The sequence below is a fragment of the Pantherophis guttatus genome, chromosome 9 (assembly GCF_059756535.1).
Source record: "Pantherophis guttatus breed Tessera chromosome 9, ASM5975653v1, whole genome shotgun sequence".
In the NCBI taxonomy this organism is placed as follows: domain Eukaryota; kingdom Metazoa; phylum Chordata; class Lepidosauria; order Squamata; family Colubridae; genus Pantherophis; species Pantherophis guttatus.
In genome coordinates, this window is record NC_142071.1 from 13523950 (window position 1) to 13540180 (window position 16231).

Genomic DNA, 16231 nt, shown 5'->3' on the forward strand with positions numbered 1-16231 from the left:
ATACTGGAGCGCCGTTGTAATTTCCCATCGAAGACAGTGGGGAATTCATTGATTAGACTATCTAATTCGGAGGACTGGATAGAATTAACTCCTTGGATGGTTAACCCCAGAGCATCAAACCAATTTAACCCTAATAAGCTCAGCAAGGGACCATCAACAATGACCAAGGATAATCGGCCTGAGAATTTTTTAATTGAACTCTGAATGTCCCACTGCCAACAACGGGAATAAGATTCCCCTGATAGTCTCTTAGGTGTAGTTCACAAGGAGATAATCGTTTCTTTGATATCCGTGACACTATAGATGTGGCTGACCTGGTGTCCATCTCCATCAGGCAGGGTCTTCCCTCAATGTTGACCGTGAGGCGAATTTTCTGCTTGACGGGCTGGTCAGCTTGATGTCCCACCATGTTCACTCCTGAGGGGCCTCAGAAACATTCAAAACATCGTGGGAACTCAATTTATTGGCCAGCAGCCGTTTCTCTGTATTTAGCGTATAATGTGGCATTTTCGGCAGCTGTGCCAAACAGCAGACTCTGGCAAGATGACCCCGGTGACCACAATGGCAGCAGATAGCTTCCTTGAATCGGCAGGCAGTTCTTGGGTGATTCCCTCCACACCCCTTACAGTCCATCTGCGCTGGCTTGTTGTATAAGTTTGTCTTCCTCGTCTCTTTAAGATGATTAACGTCCCAATCCACATCCTCCTCATCCTCACCAACAAACTCGGCTTCACTGAAGTGAATGGCCTCTTCTTTAGGTTTTACTGAGCGATATCCCCAGGGCATATCAGCTCTCGAGAGTGTGGCTAGCGGTACACACTTCGTCTAATGCTTCCTGGAACGATAGTTCAGGCTTAGCTATCAGCCGACACTTGAGGCGATCGTCCCGTACGCCGCTAACTAGTCTGTCAAGGAGATAGTCATGCAGATCCATGAACTGACAGTGTCGCACTGTTTTCCTCAGAGCTACCACATACTGGTTTATTGACTCCCCCTCAGCCTGGTCCCTGTGGTAGAGATGTTGGCGACGAGCAATCCTCAATGGAGCCGGGGCATAGTGTTTTTTCAGCTTATTCATGAATTCTTCCCAGGTTCCTGAGTGGATGAACTGAGGGGCCAATAGCGTCTTGGTGGTTTCAAACATTTCTGCCCCACAGAAACTCAGGAAATAGGCTCATTTATGTTCACTAGACAAGTTTGTGTAGTCATTTGCGATGAGGAAACATTCAAACGTATGCCTCTCACGATTCCGTGGTCAGGTTGAATGGGGCGAAATTCTGTGAGGAAGCCATTTCCTGCCAAAATCAGCTCAGGAATCAATGCCCTGTGTGCCTGCAGCCGGGCGACGTCTCGTCGCTCGACAGAATGTTTGCTAGTGACAGCTCTTAGCAACTTTGCTCCTTTTGTCTGTTCACCTCAGATTGCCATCCCACCTTCGTCACCAGTGCTGACTTCAGGCTCGAGTGGGCTGCGCAATGACTGAGGCGACTCAATGTAACAGGTAACATTTATTCTAACCAAGTAAGCAACAGGCACAACAGAAGCGGCCGCATCTGTTTGACAGCTCCTTTTATACTTGTTGTCAAATGGCTTAACCAATCAGAACCAAATGCATAACTTCGGGCTCTCCGATAGGGGAACAGTCCTTGGAGAGGACTTAGGACATGACAACATTTATTTTGATTAATTGTTTTAAAAAAATGTACATACATTTTATTCCCAGATGTACACATTTTTCTCCTTTTAAGCCATAAACTACATTTTAAAAATACTGTGAAATATGCATAAAAGATAATGTATTTTTCGGAGTATAATACACACCTTTTTTCCCCCTAAAAGGGGGTGAAAATTTAGGTGCATCTTATACACCGAATGTAGCCCCGCCCACCCACTGGCCCTCACCCTTTGGCCTCTGCCTCGCAGCAGTTACCTTCTTGCAAACAGCAAGAAAAAACAGCTCCTTTCAGTTTCAGCACAGCCTAATTAGCACAAGTTGATTGGATCAGCCTCCCGACTCTCAGCTGATTTGCTCTCAGCTGTTTTGCGCAGGGCTCTGCTACTTGCTGAAAAGAGGTAAATTGCTGGAGCAGATATTTTTCCCCTTTTGCTAATCAAGCTATGCTGAAAACGAAAATGAAAGTAAAGCAGGCTGTTTGCTGTTTGCTGCAGTGAGACAAAATTGCTCAGAGGCAGAGGGAGATTTCTTTTTCTTCTTTTCCTCACCAAAAAAGGTAGGTGCGTCTTATACTCCGGTGTGTCTTATACTCCGAAAAATATGGTAAGTGTAAGTGCAGTCTCAGATTTACTGAAATGCTATGGAACAAATCATGTTCAAAATTTGAACAAAATCTGGGGGCATCTTCTTATAAGCAATGTCCCAAATATTAATAACATTGAAAACTACATTTCCTAATTCTAGAATGTGACTGAAATGTTTCATCCTACTGCAAAAGGGTGATGTGTTATGTTGGGCACAAAAGACTGAGCTTCTCTATTGCATGCACTGATTAGAAAGAAGGAATAGGCCACGAAATCTCCTCCAGCAGATCTTGTTTGCATGAATTTTTATGAGTAACAGGCTAAGGCTTAAAATGTAATGCTGGATGTGTCTTAGATCTTAAACATGTTTTCAGCAAAATGTATTTTTATTATCTATTTCTTTTATCAAAGCAGGACATATTCTAGCTCATTTCTATGAAATGCAATGCTCAGTGTGTTGAAACATCATCAAAACTCCAAAATACTTTGAAATCATTGATTTAAAAATTATTACATAAAGTATGATAAAAAAAAAAAAGAATAAGCCACAGCAGATAAGAAACCTTTGAAGATTCTACATATAATTTGCTATCCCAAAGAAATAATTACTTTCTAGAAAAGGATCTAGTGGAATGTAATAAGGAGGTGGTTTTCCAGGAGGGAAAGTATACATTCCAGAGGAAGAAGAGACAACTCACTCCCAATCCTACATGTGGGAGAAAGATGGTAAATACAGCCCCACCTTAATAATCCACAAACTATATTATAGATACAGGTAGTAGCAGTGGTGGGTTGCTCCTGGTTCGCACTGGTTTGCAAGAACCTATAGTAAAAATCCATCGTAGTCCAGAGAACCGGTAGTAACATCTGGCTGACCATGCCCCTGAACCGGTCCCTGGCCCGGTCGCTGCTTGCTTGCCCCGCTCCACATAGGGACTACCCAGAGGGCTGACCGGTCCTTGCACTTTTGACCGGTCCTCCCATTTACAACTGTCCTCCCATTTTACGTTTTGTACCCTATTTTGTCACACAGGGACTACCCAGAGGGCTGAAAAAAGTGATTTCTGACAGTTGGACCCTGAACACATCCTGAATCCACTACATTGTTGGGTGAAAACAGAGATCCCTACTGTTGCCTTTAGTCCTCAGCTTACAACTCCAATCGAGTCCAAAGCACAATATTGTTTCTTTTCTTTTGCAATAGTGTTTAACAGGATGAAAAAGCAAAGTAGTATGACCTCTTTCTTCGCCAAGAGACCAAGACTGGAACAATCAGATACAACAGAATTGGACCCAAAACCATCAGAAGCACCTGCACCACAAGCACCACTGCCACCACTTGAACATGGAGAAAACAGCAAATCAATCTCCTCAACTGAAAGTCTTCTCGATCTTCCAGACTGCTGGACATTTCAGCAATATAGCAACTTTCAAGAGAAGTATGATGGTTTGGAAGTCGCACCCAAAAATTTAGGTTGTAAGTACTGCACGAAACATGATTTTGCATTCGAGAAAAGCATTCATGTTTCCAAAGAATGGAAACGCTTCAAGATTGAGGCGGCAGGGACAAGTAAAGAGGTACAGCAAGCATCTCTTAGGAAAAAAAATGAAAAAACATTTTACATCAAAATCTCACACCATTTGCAGAGACAACCTCAAACAACGGGACCTGGATATGATCACAAAATCAGTAGATAGGTCAACCGACAAACATTTATCTACTATTTGTAAAGTTTTTCTTACAGTTTACAGTCTGGCACAAAGATGTAAACCATTTCAGACATAGAAGGGGAGGTAGAATTGCTAACTACAGTTGGAGTAGATCTGGGAGTAGGATTGCATTCACGGAGAAGTGCAGTGAAAATAGTTACTTTCATTGCAAAAGAAATTAAAACTGAAATGTTTAATAGTATTATTGGGCAGAATCTAAAATATGTTTGATAATTGATGAAGCCTCAATGCTATCATGCAAACCAGTTGTGATAGTTTTTGTAAAAGTTGAGGATTCAGATAACCCAACAACAGTTTTTGTTGAGCTTGTGGAATTGGAAAAACAAGATGCAGAAACAATATGTTCTTCAGTGATGGGAAGTTTACATAAAGTTGGGTTTACTAAGGAATATCTCCAAAACATTTAATAGCATTTTGCTCTGATGGTGCCAGCATTATGCTTGGGAAAAAATCTGGAGTAAGCACTAGACTAGTGAAAGAGTTCCCAAGCATCGTCATATGGCACTGCTTGAACCATCACTTCCCACTGGTTCTAGATGACTCCATAAAGGATATCAAGCAACTGAACCATTTCAAGATATTTCTAGACAAGATACACACCACTTTCCACAAATCCTGTAAGAGCCAAACAGAACTGTTCAATATATCAGAACAACTTGGACTTGAAATTGTAAAAATTGGAAGAGTTTTGGGACTAAGATGGGCTGCCTGTAGTTTAAGGTCAACCATAGCTACGTGGCATGCTCATCCAGTGCTACATCAGTTTTTTCATGGAAATGAAAAATACCCAGGTATGGCTGCCTGTCTTGAAAATATAAATTTTTTGACTGATTTGGCCTTGATCATTGATATTCTGAACAAGATTTCTCTTCTATCAAATGCACTACAAGGAGGAAATATGGATATCATAAAGGCCGAAAAATTTCTGCTGAGATCAATTAAAGCATTTGAAATGCTTAGACGGGAAAAGGGTCCATATGAAAAAAAGGTTGATGGAATGATTACTTCAGAAGCCTTCAAAAATATCAAATTTGTTCAAAATCATCGATTTGCCAGACTTCCTCGGGAAAATCTTTTGGAAAGCATATTAACAAATTTGAGGAAAAGATTGATGGATTGCGAACATCTAAAAACAGGTAGCCAATTGCAAGACTCAAATAAATTACAATTTCTCACTTTTTTGGAGCCAAATTACTGGAATATTGAAGATGTAGTCATTCCATGGCCAGAAGCTGAATAACAATTGCTTGAATTTGGTGAAATTTTTAATAATGAAATTAATATGAACGATTACAGAGATTTCGTAGAAAATGTATTAAAATATTCAAAGAACTATGCAATTCCTGACAGTATTAAAAAAGCTAAAGATATTGTCAGTACAATTGCTGTGAGTTCAGCAGAGGCGGAAAGGGGGTTTTCAAAAATGAACCTCGTATGTTCAGAATAAAGAACTCGCCTAACTATTCCCAATATAAGTAATCTGATGACAATTAGTGTAATTGGCCTACCTGTAACACAATGGGACCCTATTCCTTCCGTCAGAAAATGCCTAAGAGCACAACATCACACAGCCGATGATCCAAGAATAAAGAGCAAAAAAATTGCAACTGAGGAGGCTGTCACTGCCAATGAAAAAACATTGTGGAAACATCTTAAAGCTAAAGACCAGTAACACAAGTAAGCACTTGTGTGTAGCTCTTTCAATGTGTTATTCTTATGTAAGGTGTAAGTGCATAAGTGCATTCAATTAAAAACTTCACAGATCTCTTCTTTGTGCAGGTCATTCATTAGAGCAAGGAAGTCTGTGCCGTTGAATACAGACAACACTTTCATCATTCTGTAAGTACTTGTGTAGCTCTTCTATTGTGTACTTATTTTATTCTTATGTAAATAAGTAAGTGCACAAAATAATAAACTACCTTTTTGTATATCTTCTTTTTATAAGTCATTCATTAGGGCCAGTAGTGGGTTCCTCCCAGTTCGGCCCGGTAGCGGTGACGATATGATGTCACCAAACCGGTTCTTCCCCTCATCCCCCACGTTATTCTTACCTTTTATTTGGCCCCACCCCCAATCTATTGCTGCCTCCTGAGTCCCACTTGATCGGCTAGAAGGAAAAAGCTGTTTAAACTCTTGCCGCGGGGCTTCAAAGAGCTGCCCTACAACTAATCAGTGTTAAAAGGCAGTGTAGTGGTAGACTGGTGCCTCCAAAAACAAATGAGTAGACCGGTACAGAGAAAGATACACCCAACTGAAACTGTAGAATTCCAGAGAATAGCTAGAAGAGATAAGAATGCATTTTAAATGAACAGTGCAAAGAAATAGAAAAAAAACAATAGAATAGGGAGGACCAGAGATCTCTTCAAGAAATTTGGAGATATAAAGGGAATGTTTCATGCAAAGATGGACATGATAAAGGACCAAAATGGCAGGGACCTAACAGAGGCAGAAGAGATTAAGAAGAGGTGGCAAAATTACACAGAAGAACTACTGTATACAAGAACGAGCTTAACATCTCTGATAACCACGATGGAGTGGTCACTGACCTCGAGCCAGACATCCTAAAATGGAAAGTCAAATGGGCCTTAGGAAATCTGAACAACAACAAAGCTAGTGGAGGAGTCAGTATTCCAGCTGAGCTATTCAAAATTTTAAAAGACAATGCAGTAAAAGTGCTACATTCAATTTACTAGCAAATTTGGAAAACTCAACAGTGGCCACAGGATTGGAAAAGGTCAGTTTACATTCCAATTCCAAAGAAAGGCAATGCCAAAGAATGCTCTAACTATCAGATCATTGCACTCATTTCACATGCTAGTAAAGTTATGCTTAAAATCCTACAAGCTAGGCTCCAGCAGTATGTGGATTGAGAACTATCAGAAGTACAGGCAGGGTTTCAATGAGACAGAGGAACTAGAGATCAAATTGCCAACATGAGCTGGATCATGGAGAAAGCTAGGGAGTTCCAGAAAAACATCTACTTCTGCTTCATTGACTATGCTAAAGCCTTTTATTGTGATGATCACAACAAACTGTGGCAAATTCTTAAAGAGATGGGAGTACCAGACCATCTTATTTGTCTCTTGAAAAACCTATATGCGGGACAAGAAGCAAGAGTGAGAACGGGACACGGAACCACTGATTGGTTCAAAATTGGGAAAGGAGTCCGGCAAAGCTGTATACTGTCACCCTGCCTATTTAATCTATATGCAAAGCACATCATGAGAAAGGCAGGGCTAGATGAATCAAAAATTGGAATTAAGATTGCTGGGAGAAATATCAACAACCTCAGATATGCGGGTGATACCACTTTAATGGCAGAAAGCAAAGAGGAACTAAAGAGCCTCTTGATGCAGGTGAAGAAGGAGAGTGCAAAAGTTGGCTTGAAACTCAACATTAAGAAAACTAAGATCATGGAATCCGGCCCTCTCAATTCCTGGCAAATAGATGGGGAAGAAATGGAGGTAGTGATAGATTTTATTTTATTTTCTTTTTTTTATATTAAAAAGTTTTATCAAATATTACAACAATTTTTTCCCCGTCCCCCATCCCCCCTCTCCCTCCAACCCACCTCCCCCACCCCGGACTTCCCAGAGCAATTACAGGATGTAACATTTAACAAACATAAACTAAAATATGCTAACTTTCTATAGGCTCTTAATTCCCTCTTGCTCTTTAACTCCCCTTTCAACTAACAAAACATAATTCAAAAAGAAAAAGTTGATTTCATTCATAAGCTATTTGAAGCTTTTTAGTCCGATATTTGTTTTGAATATAGTCAATCCATCTTCTCCATTCCGATGTATATCTTTCATTTGAATGGTCCTTCAAATACGCTGAAATTTTTACCATCTCTGCTAAATTCACTACTTTTAATGTCCATTCTTCAATAGAAGGCAAGTCTTCCTTCTTCCAATACTGCGCCACCAAAAGTCTGGCTGCTGTTATTAAATTTAAAATCAACTTAGTCTCTATAACAGTACAATCTGTAATTATACCTAACAAGAAGAACTGTGGAGTAAATATTATCTTATTTTTGAGAATATTTCGAATAATCCACCATATTTTTATACAAAATGCCTTAATTTTTTTACATGTCCACCATATGTGATAATACGTGGCATCATCACATTCACATCTTCAACACTTGGGTTGCACACTTGGATACATACAGGCTAGCTTTTTAGGATCTAGATGCCATCTATAAAACATTTTATAAAAATTCTCTCTTAAGTTTTGGGCTTGCGTAAACTTCACATTTCTAACCCATATTTTTTCCCACGTTTCCATCATTATTGGTTCTTCAATATTTTGTGCCCACTTTATCATACAGTCCTTAACTAACTCGGTTTCCGAATCTATTTCTACCAATGCATTATACAACCTTTTTATATGCATTTGACTTTGAACTCTAATCTGTTTTACCAAGTTGTCCTCATTTTGCAAAATACCAATTTTCTGATCTTCTTCTCCATCTAGCTTTCAACTGTACATATTGAAACCGTGTTTGAATTGTCCTTTCTTCTCTTAGTTGATGCAAAGATTTTAGTTTTAGTATACCTCTTTCCTTGTTAAGAAGCTCTTTGTATGTAATCACATCTTGTTTTTGCTCTACACTTATATTCTCTATCGCGTGTCTGGGTATTGCCCACATTGGTAACTTCTCATTTAGTTTATACTTATACTTTTTCCAGACACACAATAAAGCATTCCTTAATATGTGACTTTTAAAAGTCTTATCCACTTTCTTACCAGATTTTATTTTCCTGGGCTCCAAGATCACCACAGATAGGGACTGCAACCAAGAAATTAAAAGACGTTTGCTCCTGGGGAGCAATAATAATAGAATAGGTAGAATTACTGAGACGTAATAGTAGAGTCAGTATAATTGGTTTGACTTGCTGTTTTGCTTCTATAAGAATTGCTTTGCTAAGAATTGGAATTGCCTCTGCCATTTGCTTCTACCAGTGATCTAACTTCCGTTATCTTGTTTTTTTGTACAACTCCATGCCTGGTGGATATCTTAAGAAGCAGGTATGTCATGGTTTGGCAGGGTTACATCAGGAAAATGCCTGTGTTGCTAAGCACTCAGCCCCTCTGTTCCTTGCTGCACTGCCGAAGGAAGGCATGGGCCAGGGGGCCAGAATTGAGTACTAAACTGATTTATCTGAAGTTATAAAAGGATGCCATACCTTCCCCAAGATGTGGCCTTTCACTGCATGCTCTTTGTCTGTATGTAGTGGTATGGTCTACACAGCTCTTCTTTGTACAAATAAAAGCTGATATTTTTTCCAAGCCCCTTCTTGGGTCTCTCTTTGGCATTCTGGTGACTCAAGTACATTTTGGGACCTTACAGTACACAACTGCTTCAAAACTCATTGAATTGGTTCTTGAGGCATTTGGACATGAAAATGTTGTCATTACAGTATTTAATTCTCAATACATTGTGATAGGAATAGGGGACAGCTGCTGAGAACAGATAAGTCAGTCATGCTGGGAAAGTCACTGACATAGGAAAATGGACAGACAGAAAGTTCTTCCTTGCCAAAACAAAGGATTGGCACATGGTTTGTTTGGGATTCATCCTTTTTAGTACCAGTCACACCTCCCAGAATGAACTAATCCTGAGTTCATTGAGATACCACTGTATCTTTTTTCCTTTCCTTTCTATTCTTCTTCCATTTTCATTTCTTGCACTTTGTTTTTTCTTTTCTCTCTCTTTTCTTCTTTAGTTTGTATTAGCTTGTGGTTTTTGTTTTTTTTTATCTTTTCTGCCAAAGCAGAAATGACAGCTCTACAGAATTAGGGCCTCTAACATTCACATCTGGTGGCCTATATGTCAGAGTTTCTCTCTGGAACAGTGTACAAACACTATTCAATAAATAAATCTCAGCAAAAGGAAGGGAGAGTAATAAAACAAGTTGGCAATACATAAATATGTTTAATAGATTAAACATATCATTGACTTAACCTCCCACATGTGTTCCTGGAGACTTAAAAATCAGAACAGATGATTGGCTTTCTTCTCCCAGAAAGATTAAAACTATATATTTGGCTATATGGAAACAAACCGTATACCTAACATAAGTAAGGGGTCAATTGGCAGGCATGGATTATGAATCCCTTGGGCACATTGGCTCAGCGGTTAAAGATACTGAGCTTGCCAACTGTCGAGCTGACAGCTTGGGTTCGAGACCCAAGGTCTGTACAATGGGCTAAGCTCTCATTACTTGACCCAGCTCCTGCACATCTAGCAATTTGAAAGCATGCAAATGCGAGTAGATTAACAGATACCACATCAGTGGGAAGGTAACAGACTTCTGTGGGCCTTTGCATATAGCCATGCTGGCCACATGACCATAGAAATTGTCTTTAGACAACACTGGTTTCTTCAGCCAAGAAATAGAGATGAGCATCATGACCTAGAATTGGACATGACAGAGAGGGAAACCTTTACCTTTACGGCAGCAAAATACAACTTCCTTTCTCGTTGTTTTCAGATTGCATGACAATTAGGATTAGACCGCTTTTTTTCTTTTACAAAGACCTTGGGTTTTTATGGGTTTTTTTTAATCCTCTCATAATCTCACAAGACAGAAGCCTGCTTCCAAATCATGAAGAATTCTGTAGAAGAGAAGAGAAGAGAAGAGAAGAGAAGAGAAGAGAAGAGAAGAGAAGAGAAGAGAAGAGAAGAGAAGAGAAGAGAATTCTTTATTGGCCAAGTGTGATTGAACACACAAGGAATTTGTCTTTAGTGCATATGCTCTCAGTGTACATAAAGAAAAATAAAATACATTCATCAAGAATAATAAGATAAAACATTTAGTGATAGTCATAGGCTACTAATAAGCAATCAAATTGTACTAGGAAACAAATAAAACAATATAAATTGTAAAGATACAAGCAACATAGTTATAACCATAAGTGGGAAGAGGTAGATACTAGGAAAGATGAGAAGAATAATAGTAATAGAGTCTTAGTAAATAATTTGACAGTGTTGTGGGAATCAGTTGTTGATCAGAGTGATGGCATTTGGGAAAAAATTGTCCTTGTGTCTAGTTGTTCTGGTGTACAGTGCCCTATAGCATCATTTTGAGGTAGAAGTTGAAACAATTTATTTATATATTTGATTATAATTAAATGTAATGAAATCATATCAGGTTGACTTTTTGTTCTGGTCTTACTCTTTACTGCTTAAATTAACATCCAGAAATGTAAGTATGTGTGATGTATGTATGTTCAAAGAAAGAATTGACTTCTCTTTTTATATCTGAATAAGTATTCTTTCTATTAGAATTTCAACCAGAAGGACAATTTAAACATTTGGTCTGATACTGTATATGTTTATTTTCAACTTCAGCTTATTTGTCCTCTTCTTAAAGAAATATAAACCTTAAGAACCTAATTCTACACAATGAAATGAATAAACACACAAGGCAAACACTCTGTGAAGTCTGGATTGTCATGTAAAAATCTTGGTAACTTTGCATTATGTTTTTTGGAAATATTAAAAATGCCTGGAAACATACTGTGTAATTATCAAGGGAACAATTCAAGGCAGCTTAATTCTACTTTTGACAGATAAATATACCAATCTTCTATAGCACAATGTTAAGTCTCAGATTTACCACCAGACATTTTGAATAACTCCAGGCATTTTATCAGTAAGAATCATAACTACACCTTTTAAAACCCTACAAGCCAACTCTGAATGCTTGTAGATTGACTTATTTCTATCACACAAGATAGATTCACATAACAGTTGCTTTAGTTTTCAGAGAAGATGCTTTGTTCAGACCAATAAAGCATATTATGACTTAAGATAATGGCCTGGATTCCCACAGCACTTGAAATGCAAAGTACCCTGCCTGATTTTACCAGCTGGGTTGTACAAATATAGGTTGTTGTTGTTAGTTGTGAAGTCATGTCCGACCCATCATGGCCCCATGGACAATGTTCCTCCAGGCCTTCCTGTCCTCTACCATCCTCTGGAGTCCATTTAAGCTCACGCCGACTGCTTCAGTGACTCCATCTAGCCACCTCGTTCTCTGCCGTCCCCTTCTTCTTTTGCCCTCAATCTTTCCCAGCATTAGGCACTTCTCCAGTGGGTCCTTTCTTCTCATTAGGTGGCAAAAATATTTGAGTTTCATCTTCAGGATCCAGCCTTCTAAAGAGCAGTCAAACGGGGTGGCTCAACAGACTGATAGCATTGTGATTAACATCAACTGTCTGCAATTACTGTAAGTTCGAATCTCACCAGGCTCAAGGTTGACTCAGCCTTCCACCCTTTCTAAGGTAGGTAAATTGAGGACCCAGTTTGTGGGGGCAATAAGCTGACTTTGTATAAATATACAAAAAGTATGAAGGCTATTGCTTAACACATTGTAAGCCGCCCTGAGTCTCCGGAGAAGGGCGGCATATAAATCAAATTAAAAAAAAAAGGTTGATCTTCTCTAGGACTGACCGGTTTGATCGCCTTGCAGTCCAAGGGACTCGCAAGAGTCTTCTCCAGCAACATAATTCAAAGGCCTCAATTCTTTGGCGTTCAGCCTTTCTTATGGTCCAACTTTCATAGCCATACATTGCAACTGGAAACACCATAGCCTTGACTATATGCACTTTTGTTGGTAGGGTGATGTCTCTGCTTTTTAGGATGCTGTCTAGATTTGCCATAGCTTTCCTCCCCAGGAGCAAGCGTCTTTTAATTTCTTGACTGCAGTAACCATCTGCAGTCATCTTGGAGTCCAGGAAAATAAAATCTGTCACTACCTCCATTTCTTCCCCATCTATTTGCCAGGAATTGAGAGGGCCAGATGCCATGATCTTAATTTTCTTAATGTTGAGTTTCAAGCCAACTTTTGCACTCTCCTTCTTCACCTGCATCAAGAGGCTCTTTAGTTCCTCTTTGCTTTCTGCCATTAGAGTGGTATCATCTGCATATCTGAGGTTGTTGATATTTCTCCCAGTAATCTTAAATCCAATTTTTGATTCATCTAGCCCTGCCTTTCTCATGATGTGCTTTGCATATAGATTAAATAGGCAGGGCGACAGTATACAGCCTTGCTGGACTCCTTTCCCAATTTTGAACCAATCAGTGGTTCCATGTCCCGATCTAGTGGTTGCTTCTTGTCCCACATATAGGTTTTTCAAGAGACAAATAAGATGGTCTGGTACTCCCATCTCTTTAAGAATTTGCCACAGTTTGTTGTGATCTATGCTTTAGCATAGTCAATGAAGGAGAAGTAGATGTTTTTCTGGAACTCCCTAGCTTTCTCCATGATCCAGCGCATGTTGGCAATTTGATCTCTAGTTCCTCTGCCTCATCGAAATCCTGCCTGTACTTCTGATAGTTCTCGATCCACATACTGCTGGAGCCTAGCTTGTAGGATTTTAAGCATAACCTTATTGTTATGCTTAAAATAGCCATTTTGCTTTCTTGCATTTCTTTTTCTTTGGGATGGTTTTAGTTGCTACCTCTTGTACAATGTTGCGAACCTCCATTCATAGTTCTTCAGGCACTCTGTCTATTAAGATCTAATTCCTTAAATCTATTTGTCACCTCTACAGTATATTCATCAGGGATATGATTTAGTTCATACCTGAGTGGCCTAGTGCTTTTCCCTACTTTCTTCAATTTAAGTCTAAGTTTTGCTATGAGAAGCTCATGACCTGAGCCACAGTCAGCTCCTGGTCTTGTTTTTACTGACTGAGTTTCTCCATCTTTGGCTGCAGAGCCCGTAGTCATTCTGATTTCTGTGTTGATCGTCTGGTGATGTCCATGTGTAAAGTTGTCTCTTGGGTTGTTGGAAAAGAGTGTTTGCTATGACCATTGTATTCTCTTGACAAAATTCTATCAGCCAATGCCCTACTTCATTTTGTACTCCAAGGCCAAATTTGCCTGTTATTCCAGTTATCTTTTGGCTTTCTACTTTAGCATTCCAATTCCCCATGATGATAAAGACATCATTTTTTGATATTAATTCTATAAGGTGCTGAAGAACTGGTCATAGAACTGGTCAATTTCATCCTCTTCAGCACCAGTGGTTGGGGCATAGACTTGGACTACTGTGATATTGAATGGTTTGCCTTGGATTCAACTAAGATCATTCTGTCATGTTGGGGATTGTATCCCAGTATTGCATTTCCTATTCTTTAATTGACTATGAAGGCTACTCCATTTCTTCTGAGGGATTCTTGCCCGCAGTAGTATATCTGATGGTCATTTGAATTGAATTCACCCATTCCTGTTCATCATCATTTTTTTTAAATTATTATTATTATTATTATTATTATTATTATTATTAATAATAATAATAATAATAATAATAATATTTACTTTATTCATTAAACATGAAACTCAGTCAACGGAATATTCAAAAATGCATCACAAATACCATTGACTGGTGCTAATGGTTGATACGGGTTGCTGCCAGCGTCCTAGGTATCAACCAAGTACCTATTTAAGATGGACAATGTTCCAAGTAGCACAGTTATTTGCAGTTCCGCTGGTTTTATTGCAGGAAACTGCAATTTGTTGATGTATCTTATCAAATTCTTAGATGTGGTACCAAGTGCCCGGTGACAATGGGTATCACTGTTACATGTTTCATCCATAGCCGTGTAGTTTCAATGGCCAGGTCGCGATATTTCATGATTTTTTCCAGTTCTTTTTCTTTGACTCTGACATCTCCTGATACCGCGATGTCAATAAATTGTACGTTTCAGTTTTTGACAACTGTAATATCTGGCATATTGTGTTCCAGGTGACGATCTGTCTGTATTCGATAGTCCCACAAGATCTTCACCTTCTCATTTTCTATAACTTTTTCCACTTTTTGTTCCCATGACTTTTTGGATATGGGTAAGTCGTATTTTTTACATAATGACCAGTGGATTAATTTAGCAACTCAGTCGTGACTAGCTTTGTAATCAGTTTGTGCGATTTTGCTGCATTCATATATTAAATGTGAAACAGTTTCAATTTTGTTGTTGCAAAGTCAGCAGTTTGGATTGTCAGCAGATTTTTGTATATCTTTGCTTTCTTTCTTTCTTTTTTAATTTTAATTTTCCATTTTTCCAATTTACATAAAAATAAGCATTTTAACAGTACTGTCTCTTACAGTTATCTACATTTATTTCTATAAATTTTTGTTTCTCTGTTCTAACCACTTATACAACTTATCCCAAACCTCGTAAAATTCTGTTTCTTCCTTGCCTTTTATTTCTAATGTGAGCTTATACATCTCTGCACATTCTAATATCTTATGAATAATCCTCTTGTTGGCTGGTATATTTTCAGGTTTCCAACATTGTAAAATGATACGTTGGAGTTGCTTCTTTATCTTTTGATTAATAAAAATAATTCAGGTTTAAATTCAATTTGTTCTCCTATTATCTCCTGTAACCATCTCCTTATCTGTTCCCAATATTTCTTTGCTTTGGAACATTGCCACCACATATGATAGAATGTTCCGTCCTTATATTTACACTTCCAGCAGTCCGGTTTCATATTTGCGTACATTTTAGCCTATCTTGCCGGTGTTAAATGCCACCTATAAAACATTTTGTACTGATTTTCTTTATATGCGGTCAACAATGTTAATTTACAGCTTTTGTTCCATAATTTTTCCCATTCCTCTAAATTTATATTACAGCCTACATTTTGTGCCCATGCTATCATTGTATACAGGGGTGGGTTCTAATTTTCTATAACGTGTCCCACTTTCCTCCCCAAACCTTGGGAGGTGGCATCCTCCGCGCCACAAAGCCCTTGAGGTGGCTGCAGGAGAGGGAAAAGGGGAAAAAAAGCCTTGGCCTCTGAAGCCTCTCGAAGGCTTCGAAGGTGTGTGTGTGTGTGTTTGGCGGCGCTGAAGTGAGCCACGCGATCGGCCCCTTGCCTTCCGCTGCCGCTGCCGCCGCCACCTCTGTCTCTTCCTTCTCTCTTTTTCCCCACAGAAGTCAGAGAGGAAAAGGCAGTTGCTTTGCTGAGCGTTTCTCTGCATTTCCATCCCAAGTCAGCCGCCTTCACTGGAAACGCGGAGGAGAGTGCAGCTTCTCACTCATGGAGATCTACCGGTGGGGAAGTGGGCTCAGTAAGAGGTGCGCTGGCCAGGAAGCGGTCATGCTCCCTGGCCAGAGATGGTTGCACAAACCTTTGCTGGAGTGAACATGCAACCCTCTCCTGCCAGGGAGCATGACCGCTTCCTGGCTTAGGCATTTCTTACCACTTTCTGCGACTACT

The 16231-nt window shown here is 39.3% G+C and overlaps 1 protein-coding gene and 1 pseudogene across 3 annotated transcripts in view; one reads left to right on the top strand and one right to left on the bottom strand.

Annotated features, from left to right (window-relative positions):
- The window catches only part of UNC5D (unc-5 netrin receptor D), a 696347-nt gene that overhangs the window by 624590 nt on the left and 55526 nt on the right, over positions 1-16231 (bottom strand). The gene's annotated exons all lie outside the window — the stretch shown is intronic.
- On the top strand, positions 4344-5437 carry LOC148112478 (E3 SUMO-protein ligase KIAA1586 pseudogene; annotated as a pseudogene).